This window comes from Lissotriton helveticus, chromosome 3_2 (genome assembly GCF_964261635.1).
Source record: "Lissotriton helveticus chromosome 3_2, aLisHel1.1, whole genome shotgun sequence".
NCBI lineage: Eukaryota > Metazoa > Chordata > Amphibia > Caudata > Salamandridae > Lissotriton > Lissotriton helveticus.
This window is the reverse complement of record NC_136062.1, coordinates 463,177,381-463,192,668: the sequence shown is the minus strand read 5'-3', so window position 1 is coordinate 463,192,668 and position 15,288 is coordinate 463,177,381. Positions and strand designations below refer to the sequence as shown.

The 15,288-nt window shown below is 47.0% G+C and overlaps 1 protein-coding gene across 1 annotated transcript in view; it reads right to left on the bottom strand.

The window, feature by feature from the left end:
- Window positions 1-15,288, bottom strand: part of LOC144826169 (astacin-like metalloendopeptidase) — a 272,346-nt gene that overhangs the window by 235,586 nt on the left and 21,472 nt on the right. The gene's annotated exons all lie outside the window — the stretch shown is intronic.

The window sequence follows — 15,288 nt, the reverse complement described above, 5'->3', positions numbered from 1 at the left end:
TGTGTTCCCCCCCCTGGCGGTTTGGGAGCGGCGGTGGGCAGGGGGTCTGGCAGGCTCAGTTCTGGCATTTTGTGGTTGGGTTTTTAAATAAATAGCCCAAATGTAGCCCAAAGGAGCCCAACCACAATGGGTTGTTCCATGTCATGTGCTTTATTCGAATGCTTTAGCACCTTTTTGCAGTGGTACTTCATGCACCACATGGGGCATACATTGGTGACGCACTACCTTGATGACTTCTTCTTTGTCGGTTTACCGGGCTCCAAGGAGTGCCAGGCAGCCCTGGACACTTTCCATGAGCTCATGAGCAACATGGGAGTGCCGTTGGCACCCTAGAAGACAATGGGTCCTTGCACGGCCATGTCCTTCTTGGGAATAGAGATTGACTCTGTGGCGATGCGGACTCGCTTGCCAGCCGGAAAGTTAAAATGTTGCAATTGTCGGAAGGTATGCTGTCCAAACGGAAGGTGACTGTGAAGGATGTACAGGTGCTCCTCGGGCATCTTAACTTTGCATGCAGTGTGGTCAGAGCAGGGAGGACATTTTGCAGGCAGTTGGGTAGGGCGTTGGCAGATCAGCACTTACTTCACCACCATATTCGCCTATCAGCAAGGGTGAAGGAGGACTTGCGTATGTGATCAGTTTTTCTGCAGTCTTTCAATGGTGTGCCGTTGGCCAGGGAGGAGGACGTCCAGTGGGATGTCCAAATCTTTTCACATGCAGCAGGCAGTGAAGGATTTTGTGTTTACTGACAGGGCAGGTGGTGCGCTGAACAGTAGCCACAGCAATGGAAGGATGGTGGGAGGAGCATTTCTTTCCTGGAGCTTTTCCTGTTACTGGTGGCATTGTCCCTGTGGGGAGAGGAATTGGCGCATAAGAAGGTCTTGTTCCGGGTGGATAACTTGGCAGTGGTGGAGGTCATTAACAGACAGTCGGTAAGAGATGTACAAGTTCTGAAATTGCTGCGGGTTTTTGTGCTTGGCTGCTTGTGACATTACATTGCTTTCAGGGCGTTGCATATACCAGGTGTGGACAATGACATAGCTGATGCTTTGTCTCATTCGCAGTGGGGGATATTCTGTGGGCTTGCCAAGGAGGCGACAGGACACAGACCCCAATGCCGGAGCATCTTTGGTATGTAGGCAACTTAGGGTGCTACACCTGGTGGTAGGCTCCCTCTTGGCTTCGACATGGGCAGCATACAAGCTGGCATGGAGGGATTTCCTCGCATCTGGATTACGTAACCGGACAGAGGTTTGGCGCTGGTCAGAGAATGTGATCCAGTTAATTTTAGTACTCATTGACGGGGGCCTGATGAAGGTTACCATCGCTGGGAAGTTGGCGGGTATCGCTTTCATGGGGAAACTCCTATGGAGGTACACTCCATCGGCGGGTGAAGTGGGAAGGAGGATGTTGGAAGAGTGGGCTAGGGAGAGGGCGTAGAGTGCGGCGCTTACCCCTCTCACCTGACAGAAACTATCTTGGATTCTGGCAGCATTGCCGGAGGTATGCAGGGCTGACTTTGAGGCCTGTTTATTCTCTACCCTTATGGTGTGGATGTTCTTTGGGGCGTTTTTGGAGTCCGAGCTCCTGGGCAATAAGCGAAAGACTGGGGTGCAGTGGGCAGATGTGGCCATAGGAGAGGAGGGGATACTCATTTGGTTGGTGAGTTAAAAAACGGACCAGAGAGGATCAGGAAAAGGAGTGCATTTGGAGGCGGCGCTGCCAGCTGCGACATGCCCACTCAGATGGGCTCACCCGTTGGCTTGCTATGTCTCAGGGAGTGGGATCGGAGGCGGTTTTCCAGCATGCTGACGGGAAGAGGGTGACTGACTATCAGCTGCAAATGGTATTGAGGAGGGCGTTAGTGAATGTGTTTACGTGGGATGGCATATTAAAGGCGTATTGACTAACTTTACCAATGCTTGTTTTTCCCCAACACCAGATAAGAGGGTATGTTCTTGTTTGCTTCAATTGGACTGATTCATTATGTCTAATCAGATTATACATTCTGTCAGACGCAAACAGAAAACCGGGGGTGCCTTTGCGTGTACGAAAACTACACTATGACCTGGTCGTGGAGCAATCGCTGGGCACAATGGCCTGCGTCACGGAGAAGGTCTGTCGTTCACGCGCAAGTAACCAGGGAGGTGGCATAAACAGAAGTGCACTCCCGAGCGGCATTCCATTCAGCAAGTCCAGTTGTATTACAAGTGGACACGCGGAGCAAAGCCGGTACAAAGCAGTGCCAGGAAAGGCCACCCCTGCGCCGCTACACACGGGCCACTTACCCATCCTACCGCCAGTATAGAAGGGATATTGCTGCAGCTGTATTTATAGCGCTATGTCATGGGAGGACAATGGCTAGTGTTCGGTTTCACAATACAGGCTGCCACTTCCCTGCGGCTCAGCAGGGGGCATTAGCTTGCAGCACACTGGGGGCCTCGCTGACAGGCAAGTGGGAACACATGTAAGACATCTGTTTTCTTTCTTTCTTTCTCTCTTTCTTTCTCTCTTTCTCTCTTTCTTTCTCTTTCTTTCCCTTTCTTTCCTTTCTTCCTACTTTCTGCATTTTTACATAGTGGGAACATTACCCAAAGGTGCCAGAGCGAGGCATATCCATTTCGGGTAGGCAAACCTTATCTAAAAGGGGAAACGGCTTTTACAACGAAGCCGTTTCCACGAAATCTTTAACCACGCATGCTGTACAACGCATGCGTGGTTACAACTAATGCCTTTACCACGCATGCCTTTACTACGATGTTTGTAGTAAAGGCATATGTGGTAAAAGAAAAAAAAAAAGGGGGGGGTCTTGGGGGGGTCTCCCCCCCAAATAAAACAACTCACCATAAGTCACGTCGGCATCAGAGTCGATTAAGAGAAATCGGTAAAAATATGCAGTTTTCTCTTCACGACGTATGACGTCACCACGCAAATAGTCGGTGAAAGGTTTATGCGTGCTAAACGAATTCCGTTGTAACGCATGCGTGGTAAAGGCATGCGTTGCAACGGAATTCGTTGTATCATCATATATTCATCTAAAAGTAAGTGGTGATGGTGGTAGGGAAGCGACTTCAGCAGGAGAGACGGTTGGCCTAATGTTTTGTGGGAGATTGACAATTGTAGCAAAAATGGGCAATAGGTTAGCCTGACGGCCGGAGTTAGTGATTCACAAAACGGGATGTTTGATAGCAATGGGCCTTAACTAAAAAGTGAGTGCTTGTTGTTCCGTAGAAAATATCGTACATAGCTAAATACTTATAAGGTCCCAAAGCCGAGACCGTTGCATTGCAAATTTGAGACGGACGCTGCTGCAATTAGTTCCGGGGTAGCAAATATTATACAAAATCAGAACGCAGAAGTAACCCGACTCTGCTGCAGCCATGGTTCGAGGCACTCAGGAACAGATAACAAAAAACTATATTAATGTTTACATCAAAATACTGTTGCTCCCACTGTGCATTTTTTTGTCTTTATTCATAAGTTGCTAAGAAGATGCCATCATTTTTCCTGTTTAAATTGAGTATCACTCTTTCAAATCATTTAATTATTGCAGTGATCCCTTCCAAAAGTCCTAAAAAATGAAAGGCCAATAAAACCCAATAGATGTGGTCCGAGCTTTAAGTGGGATGAAAAACCTGGGTGTGTCTCAAAGGGGCGTGGCCTATGTAATTAAGGAGGTGGCATATAACACCCTAAGCTAAAAATCTGTGCTTAGCATAGTGTGCTGCTGGACTGGTATTTTGCTGTCTCAGTCATTGTATCAAGATATAAAATACAAGTAACATTACACTTACAGCAAGTGAAGGCTATTGGCTTTGTCAATTGTTGTTTGTTGCATAAGATTAAAAAATGCACCAACTACGGCTTTGTTGTATATAAGATTAAAAATGCTTCAGTTCTGAAACGATGAGACTGAAAGAACTATAGAGTATTTTTGAAGTTACCTCAAAGGCAGTGAAGGGTGGAACCACTGCTGAGTTAAGATTTTTTTTCTCATCGAGGGTGAGGGCAAAAATGGAGAGCCTGATTGTGACTGGTCTCAGCACCTGCTTTTAGGAACTGCTGGTGCTGAGTAACGGTAGGACCCGGCCCACTTAGAGCCCTGGATGTTGTATGTAGGTATCTTGGGGGCCGGATCACCTCCACGACAACCTCATTTAAGGGTTTATAATGGTACTGCTGCTGATGTTCTGGAAAAAACATTGATCATTGCTGCAGATGATGCAGTCCATAAGCGAATGGCGAATGGCGTGCTTCCTCTATCAGTCTCCTATGTCGTGTGGTGCACCATGGCCACCATGCCTGAGAAGGGATGTATGACGTTACAATGCATACTTTTACATCGCATGCCTTTACAACGTGGTTTTTGCAACGCATACCATTACAACGCAACGCGCTTTGGGGTGCTGGATAGTGAATAGTTTAATTTACTATTCCAACTCCAGTCCCCGTGGACACTAGGTAAGGTGTTGGATAGTAAATTAAATCTATTCCCTATCCTAGAGCGCCCCCCAGCGCAATGCGTTGTAATGGTTTTCATTGTAAAATCTGCGTTGTAACAGCACTGCGTGGTAAAAGTTGCGTTGTAAAGGATGTTTCCCCTGAAAAGTGATGTGAACTCGCTTACTCATTTACCTTACTGCTCAACTCTGTTGACCTCACTTCTCTGGCTGTATATGACACTCTTGGGTTGAAAACAGCATAACTGTTAGTCGGGGCCTTGATCAGAAAGATGCATAATCCCGGGGGTTAGTGGTCCAGCGAGATGCACAGAGAAGGCATGGTCTGCAGGAGCAATGAAAGTGAAACCAGAAAACCAGTATAAATTGCATCTTACCTGCTTAAATTGTGTGATTTTAGGCAAACAATTTATTTAACCATTATGAAAGCACTTTAAAAATTGTGAGTTCAGAACACCTGTTGTACAAAATCCTATTGTGTTTGATTGACAACTACAAGTGGGCAAGGGTTCCCCTCCCGCACTGTCTGAGCCACGCATGTGTGATTGGAATGCTTTTCCAACTCTGCACTGCACCGAGGACATATTTTCATAATACACTAATATGGCGAAATCAATTGGCATGGCCAATGCTTGTTGTTTCTGGTGGGTTTTTCTTTGGCAGGATAATTTCAGTCATGGGTGGTTTTTGGTGGGACAGGTGCGCAGGAAAATGGCTTATGTTGTCGCTTGGAACAGGTGCTGTGCGGGGTTGATTGAATTTTTGACAGGGTTAAAAGAAATTGTTGGTGATGGTTGGAGTTGAGTTAGCGACAGGGATGGGGTAGGCATGTTATTTTATATCTAAGTTATGCAGGGTTTGGGGTTTTGACAGTGATAAAGAAAGGGGAGAGGAACTTGTTTAATGGAAGGTTGGAATTTGGGGGTTATATTTTATTGTATTGATATGTAATGTTGTAATGTTGTAATGTCCGGGTGGGGGCGGGTTCAAGAAGATTTTAGGGGCGGGGTGGGGCTTGGGGTCAAGTATTTGGTTGGTTAGTGAGGTTTAGTTTTGTAAGGCGTTGCAAAGGATTTTATTATGTGATGTGCACCTGTTTCAATAAAGCAGCCTTTTCACACATCTCTTGGTTTGTGGTCTGCTCCCTCCCCCCACCCCTTCCTCCCAATGCCCATGATTGCCGTGGAGGGGGGGTGTCACTTCCCGAGAAAGCTTTCTATTAAATCTACAACAATCCACAACAATAAACATTCACTGCAATATTTAAGGTGGGCCAATCTCTATGACTTTAATTATTCCAAATTCCGAGGAGGTCTCAGCAACAAACATTTACCTAACTTGGTTGTTTCTACTCTCCACTGTCCAGATTTACAAAACCTTTGCACTGACAAAAAGTTCTGCAAAGACTTCAAGGGCACTAACCTTTAAGTGCAAAAGGTCTTTAGTTCTGAAACGTGCCCATTTCTAAGCACACATAGAGTATCTCACTGCTTTGTGCCACTTTGCTTCAAGGAGCGTTACTTGGGTGTCACTTGAGTGCATCTGCATAAACGTCCATAGTTTCTCACACAAAGTCCATTCTACAAGGACAGCCAGACCAGGCTTTGCGACGAAAACCATTGCCTCCTTGAAGCAGGTGCAACGAAGGAGTATTTTTATCTCACCAAACATTCCACACACTGCACTCCACAGTACACATTCAGTGTATGGAATCTTACAGAATTTGTCTAGGCATATAGTTGTGTGCTGGAAGGGCATACTTCCAGTACAAACACCTATAGGAGGCAGCTCTGCACCAGAGTACACAGATTCCGCACATCGCTAGGAAGCTCTAGATGCATCAAGAACTAAGTCACCATTAGCAGTCTGTTAAAGAGAATTCACACAACAAGGCTGAAGGTTCAAGTATACACAGGAATGGGAACAAATCTTCCAAGCCATCTAGATGTGAGCCAGTAGCGCCACTAACACATGCACATGTCTGGCTCTCCTCCTTTCTCCAAGGGAGAACTCAGAGAGTCCAGCTGGCAGACTTAGTCTCAACCACAGTGCCAATTACCTGTGGTGTGCCGCAGGGCTCTGCCCTCTCCCCTCTTTTATTTAATATTTATTTACAACCCCTGATTTCGGCCCTCAACCAGGTGGACTGCCAAATTTACAACTACGCCGAATGCAGAATATCCTAAGATATACAGCTAATTGGATGTCTGTGAATTCCCTGAAAATCAACCCAGACAAGACCGAGGTGTTGCACATCACCATCATGGGCAATCCCTGGAATGATCTGTTCTGGCCAACAGAACTAGGGGCGCCCCCAGAACCTGCAGCAGCAGTAAAAAGCCTGGACATATATGTGGATGGTAACTTGACGATGCAGAAGCAAGTCTCGGGGGTGGTGGGCACTTGTGTGGGCCTTCTTCGACAACTAAGGAAAATCTCCTCGCTTTTGTCCTTTGCCACCTTGAGGCGCGCGGTATCTGCCATGATCCTAGCCAGGATGGACTATGGCAACTCGCTTTATGCAGGGCTCCCTCAAAAACATCTGAATAGATTGCAAATCGTCATGAATGACGCTGCAAGATTGATCTTTAAAAAACCGAGGAGAACGTATGCCTCCCCATTTCTGCGTGAACTCCATTGGCTGCCTGTTAAACAGAAGGTATTGTTCAAAGGGCTTTGCATTACGTATAAAGTCCTGTATGGAAAGGCGCCAAGCTACTTGAAAGCTCGCTTGGCCCCATACAGGCCTGGTAGGGTGTTGCGCTCCTCAGAAGCCACCCTCCTAACTCAACCGCGTTTCAGATTGTCCACCTTGGGTGGTCGTGCATTCTCCAATATCTTTCCAGCTGTCTGGAATAGTTTACCAATCGAACTGCACAAAGAATCCAACTTGCTGCCTTTTTGCAAAAAATTAAAAACAGTGCTTTTCCAGCAAGCATGGGGTGTGTTGTAATTTGATGATCGGCTGTAGAATTCTGGTGTGTACCCGACTAAGCGCTTAGAGACCCCGGGGTGATAATGCGCTATATAAATCGAAATAAATGTTATGTTATGTTATGTTATTTGTTTTTTGTACCGCGCACAGCTGCCCCAGCAAAGGGGCGTCCTGGCGCACTGAGAAGGCAAACACAACACAACATTAAAAAGGAGCAGGCTCAGTCAGAAATTAGGCAAACAGGAAAGTTTTTATTGCCCGCCTAAACTGCAATAAGTTATCTATTGCCCGCGTCTCAACAGGAAGGGAGTTCCATAACTTTGCGGCCACCACTCGGAAGGAGCGGCCACCCATTCTGATTAGTCTGAAACGAGGGACCATCGACAAGTGCATGCCCAGGGATCTCAAGGGTCGCAAAGGAACGTAAGGACTTAAGAGGTTTACCAGGATTTGTGGAATAAATAAATAAACATGCCTTAGTTTGACTCCACACTATGCACCAAACTCACACGCGATGACAGCTCAGTAGGACTGTGTGCCATATTGGCCCAACCCAAGAAAGGATTAAAGCATAGGCATGTTGTATTCTATGGTGGTCGAAGCCTCACATGCACTGAAAGGGCATATTAGCAACTGAAAGACAGCCTAGCCTTAGTGCTGCCCTGCGAACACTATTGTGTCTTTCTGTTACCGTCACAATCTTCAGGAATCCAACAGCAAAACATGCGACAATGTATGAAGAGGTGGGAGATTTGCCAACAAGAATCCATCCACTCTATAAACCATAAACTAGGGAAAGACAACACTCATCCAACTACTTGTCACTCCACCCATTACTGACCTACAATAACAGAAAATCCGGAGCCAAAGAATACATAAACATCATCATCAACCAAGTCTCAGTGTGGTCTGTCCCTGCCCAAAATATATGAGAACAGAGTCAAATTGTGACACTTTGAAGAGACAACAGGAGTTAATAAACAATGAGATCTATGCATTTTGTCACATGAAAGAGGTACTTGCAGTCACCTCTGGTGGGCTCGAAGACAAGTGTCTCTTAAGCCCAACAACTCTACTGCAACAAGTTCATCAAACACAACACTTTCACAATGGTTGACCTAGGGTTCAGCTCATCAATCCCTGCTTGTATAATTTAGAGTTCTGTGCATCTGCTTCTGGCTCTTGCTGCTGGGATCCAGAGGGAGCAGAGTCATTGTAAAAATGGAAGGTGCACCAGAAATGAAGTCAAAATCATATACTTTAGTCAATTTAGTAAGTTTTATTGGTGACAAAAGTAACAAGCATTAAAAATGCAATAGGTCTCGCCTTTCATTAAGTTATAGCCGTTTACTTTCTTATACAATACCATTAGCAAAGCAACTGGCTTTTACTTAATCAAAGGCGATACCTATTGCATTTTCAATGCTTGTTATAACTGCCGGTGCTGAGCCCCGGCAGGATCCAGCCCACTTAAAAGCCCTGCTTTAGTTAAATGCCTACCCATGGTGTTAGGAGCCTTCCAACCACAGCATGACGGATACAATCATACTAGGAAATTCTATCCCACCTGCTTTCATTAGTCAATTTCACATCCAAGATTCTACGGTTTTATTTATTCAACGATCAACCTTTTAGGAAGCATTGGAGTGCTGAAGACCAGCCACTGTTAAATGTTTGGGGTGTTTTTTTTAACATTATGCTCATGTAGACAATTTCCAGGTGCACAGCGAGCTTTTATCCTGCCTCTTTCAAGCTAGAGACTTTGGGGGATATTCACAAGGACGTAACTACGATTTATCCCCACCTTACCGAATCAAAAGCAGAGATAGATTTAACACCTCTTTCACAAGCTTGTGCAAACTGCGGACATCACCAGTATTCCCGCGATAACTGCCCCAAAATTGACCTCCACGGTGGACACCACCAACTAACCCAAATGAGATGCAGAGTAAGCATTCCCGTGCAAAAGCACACAAAAAACCTACAACACCACTTTCACAACGAAATGCCAGATCTGCGATGCAAACCAAAAACAGGCAAATAACTGTGGTGGCAGCAGGGAATTAACACCTGCCTCTTGCTGGTGCTAAGCAGGATGACTACCCACAGCATGAAAGGGGGCCCAGCCAAGAGCCACACCTGAAGACCCACAGATGTCATGGAGACTACGACCATGCAGCGCCAATACCCAGGAGGGCCACAACATCTCCCGCCACCATCCCCAGACCCTCCCGGACTTCCCCCCCCCAGACATTCACATACCGTGCACAACACAAGAGCCACAAAAAGCACATGATGACACACATTGCCAAAATAAATACACATGTGTGACCAGAAGAATGAGAAACAGTCACACAGCACTAAAGTAACAACCACAATTTTTATTGAGACACAACACAAAACGACAATGCGTAACACTCCTGGGTGTGTTCATCAGGGACAACCTCAAAGTCACAGCCTGGAAAACAAAGTACAAAATCAGGACGTGTGCCATGCGCACATCAAAGGAGCGAGACACCAAGAAACAGAGAAGGATAGTGAGCCAGAGAGAGAAACAGAGAGAAGGAAAGGAAAAGAGAGAGAGAGATGTGAGGGAGAAAGAGTGAGAGAGAGGTAAGGAAAGGAAGGGAGGGAGAGAGAAAGAGAGAGAGTGAGAGTGTGGGAGGAAAGAAAGGGAGAGAGAGACAGACAACGCCGGCCCTGCGCACACAGGCGCCACTGCTCACCTGCTTCTGCCGGTGTGACCACCAGTAGGCACACCACGTGCCCTTGCAAAAACCAGGCCCAGGTCCTGCCACCATGGCTTAGTCCATATCATGCGGGCCCGCCCCGCGGCCCAGCAGGTCCCACAGATGACGCTGGGTCCTGAGTCATCAATGGCGGAGACCACATCAGTGCACACGTCATCATCGAAGGCTGCACACCTGCTCAGCTAGTCCGGTGCCACTAACCCTGTGCAACCCAAGTCAGCGCCACGTGGTGGTAGGCCAATGACAGTTACAAGGCTTCGGGTGCCACCAACCCTGTGCAACCTAAGTCAGCACCACGTGGTAGCATGCCCGTGACGGCCGCAAGACCTCGGGTGCCACTAACATTGTGCAACCCAAGTCAGCGCCACGTGGTGGTAGGCCTGTGACGGCTATGAGTCCTCGGGTGCCACTAACCCTGTGCAACCCAAGTGGGCCCCCCCTCAGAGCATAAGCGGAGAGGTCTGGCCTGGCGTACACCATGCAAGCGCAGGGCTTGCAACTATGACTCCGGGGTCTGGCCGTGGTTGAGTCCATGTCCGGACCAGGAAGTGACTAATGCATGTATCCTGTTGCAGTGTCCACGGCACACGGTTAAAAATAGGCAACGTAGCACACTGTGACTGGCATGCCACTAGATGGGCATCATTGACGTGAGTGGAATCACTGTCCCTACATTCATCCACACATACATACATGGATGATCAAACACATGACACAGCAGTGCATTACTGGATGTTCATTGCACATCCAGTGGAGTTCTGCAGCTGGAGAGGTGCAGGGCCATGACAAGCACACTACACAATATGGGTCCATGGAGGGCCAGTCAAAGTCCATCCGGGGATGCCTAGCACTGCGGAAAAGGAAGGGTAAGGTCTGTAGTCTGCTTGCCATGTCATTGTTCATCAAACAGAATATGGCAGTCCATGTCGTGGTCAAAGGTGAGTGCAGCGGAGTGAATCGGGGGCCAGTGGAAGGTCATGGGTTCATGTGCGGCACCAAGTAGAAACAGGCCAGGTGGCAGGAATGAATACTAGTGCTTCCTTCTGACAACAAACCCAGCCATGTCCTCGTACTCTGATATGTGCTCTGCCCCACCTGTGGGTGTTGCAGTGCCGGCTGCAGCACTGTGTGCCACTGACACATCAGGGGCCGGAGGCGGATTGTTGGCCGCACTGTGTGGCAGTGACACATAAGGTGCCGGAGTGGATTTGCCTGCTGCACTGTGTGGCACTGACACACCAGGGGGCGGAGATGTAGACGGTGTGGGGGCAGCAGCATTTATCAGCACCACACCTTGTGGCAGCAATCCCATGATGATGATCTGCTAGGCATGGTAGATCCCAGCTACATCTCCTTGATGTGCAGCGGTGGATGCCATACTTTCCGCCTCCATACGCACCATGTCCTCCATGAGCCTCCACATGTGTGCCAGCTCACGGCTGGAATCGCTGTAGCCAGCCTGAGCTGACAGATGTTCTTCTCTCCACGTCATGACTACAGCGATGTCAGTCATGGCTCGTTGGAGACCATGGAGGTGGCCGTTAATGTCCATTAGGGACTGGAGCTCATGGGACCTAGGCACCCATGGATGGCATCCAGTTTGGTAGCCATGAGGCCGAACCCACCTGCACCTGATCGCCGTCTCCCTCTGGCCCACTAGCGCTCGGCGTTGGAAGGCCATGGTTTGTTCATGGGGGTCTTGGGAGACTGCCGGGGGTGTGGGTGCCTCCTGCTGGGTGGTTTGGGTAGTGGGTGGGGTCTCCTCAATGCAGCTGGGCTGCCCTGATCCTGGAGGTGAATTGCGGATCATGTCCATGATGTTTTGGAGTGCTTGGGTGTCGATGCTGGGGTTGTCCTCCTCGTCAATAGTGAAGAGTGGCTGGTACTGCTGTGCAGGGGGTGTTGATGGTGCCCCTGCAATGTGTAGGGGAGATGGTGTATTGCGATGTGTCCATATGTATGTGGCCGCATGGAATATGACTTATTAATTGCCACTTTTTGAATATTAACTAAATGTTTTTAAATTGATTTTCTGCTCATTTGTTGTTTTATACAACAATGATTATTAGTATGTATTATGTTATATATGATTTATGATTGTAATATGAATGTGCATTAAAATACTAAATAGGTTTTTAATAGTGTATTTTTGTATGTCCACCTTCTTTGCAACCTTGATTCCTATGTTGTTGTTGTTATTGCCTAGGATTGTTATATACAAACCGCATGGAATATGTTGACATACAGACAGCATGGCAATGTACATTGTGACAGTGTGCAGATCAGGGCCATGACCCAGAATCATTGTAGGTGTGCACTGTGCTCTGCTCGATTGTGCATATGTGCCATTGTGGGCCTCTCCACCTGTCTCCCAGTACCTGGTGGTCACTCACCCTGTTACGGTTGTGGCATGTCCTGTCTAGCAGTGTCCATTCCCCTGACTCTGGCCACAGTCTTCACTCTCATGACAGTCGACACCAGCTCCTCCATGTCATCCAGCATGAGCTGTGGCGCTGGGCTCCCACCTCATCTGCATTGCTGCCTTCTGGTTGGCTGCTAGTTTCTCCTTGGTCTTCCGATTGATGTCAATCCATTGCCTCTTGGCCTCGTCCATTGACCTCTTGTGCTCCCCGCTGGCATTCACCTTGTCCACGATGTCCCGCCATATCCCATTTTTGGTGCCCAATGACACGTTGGAGGTGACAAACAGTTGTTGATAGTGTTCCATCACCTCCGTGATCAGAATCCTGTTTTCCTGCAAACTGAACTTTGTCTTCCTCTTCTTCTTGTCCTTGCCCTTCCCTGTCCCCGAGGTCCCAGGCTGGTCGTCCGGGGTACCTGTGGTGTTGCGCTCGTCCTCTGCACCTGCTCCGGCTGCCTCCATGGTGCTTGGGTGTTGGTCAGTTTGTGTTTCTGTGTTTTTTTTGCTTTTATAGTGATTTTTCCCAACTGCCATGTGTGTATTGCAGGCCTGGCGCTGCTTATCGCTGATTTCCTCAACGCGCTTTGGCCCATCGCATGTTTTCTCGCATTGAGGTTTGTGTTTTTATCTCGGTCAAGGTAGTTGTATCGGCTACATTGGCCGTGGTTTCGGGGGACTATCGCATGGTACTGGGGTGTTGTGAATTCCACATTAACACAGGGTTATATTCCTGTGATGTGTAAAGGTGCGTTAACATTTTCTGGTGATGTTTAGCTTAAGAATATTTGTTTTGATGGCATTAACACCTGACCTACTGTAAACTGACTTCTTCTTAATGGCTCCAAAATGAAGTTCATTCTTTTCGGCCGTAAAAAAACATCCCTTCACATGCCACGTGTGTCTGCGTCCAAGATCACAAAACGCAGTTGTGGGAGATAAAGGTCATGTCAGCAGACCATGGAGCATTGCATTGGCTTCCGGTATTTGTTTTATATTGGGTTATTTGCATGCCTACTGTAATTATGAGATTCTGTGCTGGGGTTTACTACGCATAATGATGGATTTGCCATATAATCCATCATCTGCAGGTTTTTAACAAAAAAAAGTTCTTTAGCTTAAATGGATGCAAAGTTGATAAAAACGTGGCCACATGTGTTTGCGCACAGTGATACTAATGAGGTGAAATGTTTCTGCAAACGGTATTACCATATATAAATTACAAAATAATGACGTCTGAACATCAGGGGTGCATTGAAATTTACACCGTATCACACGACGGGAAGATGTTCAAGATTTTTACATCGGAATTCTTCTGGAATTATGCATTCAGCAAACACGGGTCAGCCATGACTCCAAAGCACACAAAACACGCTGCATTGAAAAAGATTTTTTTTTAAAACATAGTGCCTACCGATGAAATGAAGCAAACAAAACACGAGCCGTGATAAAGATGAAGCACGATGTATGGAGGAGTGTTTCAGCAGTGGACGACTGAGGAAGCTTCAGTAAGCGCGAAAGGGAAAGCATTTCGCTTGCGCTTGGAGCTGAATGCCTAAGAAAAACAAGCCACGCCAGAGAAATGAAAGGCACATCAGCCCTTGTTGAAGATAAAGGCAGTAATACCAAAAAAGTGCTTAGCAGCTATTTAAGAGACACTGTCTCCCACCGCAAGTAAAAGATCCAAACCCGGTGGGCAGGGCCAAAAGTGGACAGGCTGGTAACCAGGAGTGACTAAAAAGCCTTCTGGACAATCATAACACCCGGTTTTGCATAATTGGTGATGCAAAATGACGCGCACCAATGGAAAACACGGGCGGAGCAGAAAGTTAGCTTCTGAAATTGTATTGATTCCAAGAAGCCCTCGCATGGCGAGAGTAGTGTATGCGCGCTGCTAACGCCAGGGGAGACCTAAAAATGACCATCAACCAACGCGTTGCATTCCTTCAACCAAAGGAACACAGAAGGGCTGAAACAGTGAAATAAGGCGCAGTATAAATCATCTCATATAAAAAACATAAAAGACAAAACACAATTATTAAAAATACATGTATACATGTAGAACTCTAAGGAGTCGACAGAGTAAAACAAATCGACTTAGAGGTGATGCACTTAAACCCATTGGGAAGACAAAGTCAAAGACAATCAAATTTAGAGACAGCCCACACAACAATTATATACAAAAATTACCTACTGGCGGTCGCCAGTAGGTATATATAGTTAGGATTTTTTCTCTATGGGATTTTTGAAAATTCTATGTCTAATAACTTTGGCGTTTGTGGACGGAATTGGCTGAAATTTTCAGGAAAATGGAACATTTTGTTTCTGAGCAGCCCCTGAAAATTTGGGGGGGGTTCGTCAAGGGGGGGCCGAGAAAAAAGGGGGGTCCCAAAACGTGTTTTTAACATTGAGTTTTCCATAGGGCGGTTGGCCTCACTTTTAGCCCGAACGGCTGAATGGATTTGCACGAAACTTGGCAAAATTGTAGGGACTGGTAGCCCGATGTGCCTTTGCTAGGTCTCAATATATGTGTTCCAGTGGATTTTGAGAAATTAACGTTCAAAAAAAGATATATATCTGTAACAGCGGACCAGGCAGCGCTCCGGTTCGCGGACTTTACGCGTTACGGAGCTTTGTGAAGCGAAGCTGATTGGTTCTCCGGCGTCTGTAAACATTCCAAACAGTCCGTAGCGGCCGCCATCTTGTCTCTCGGTAGGATCGAGA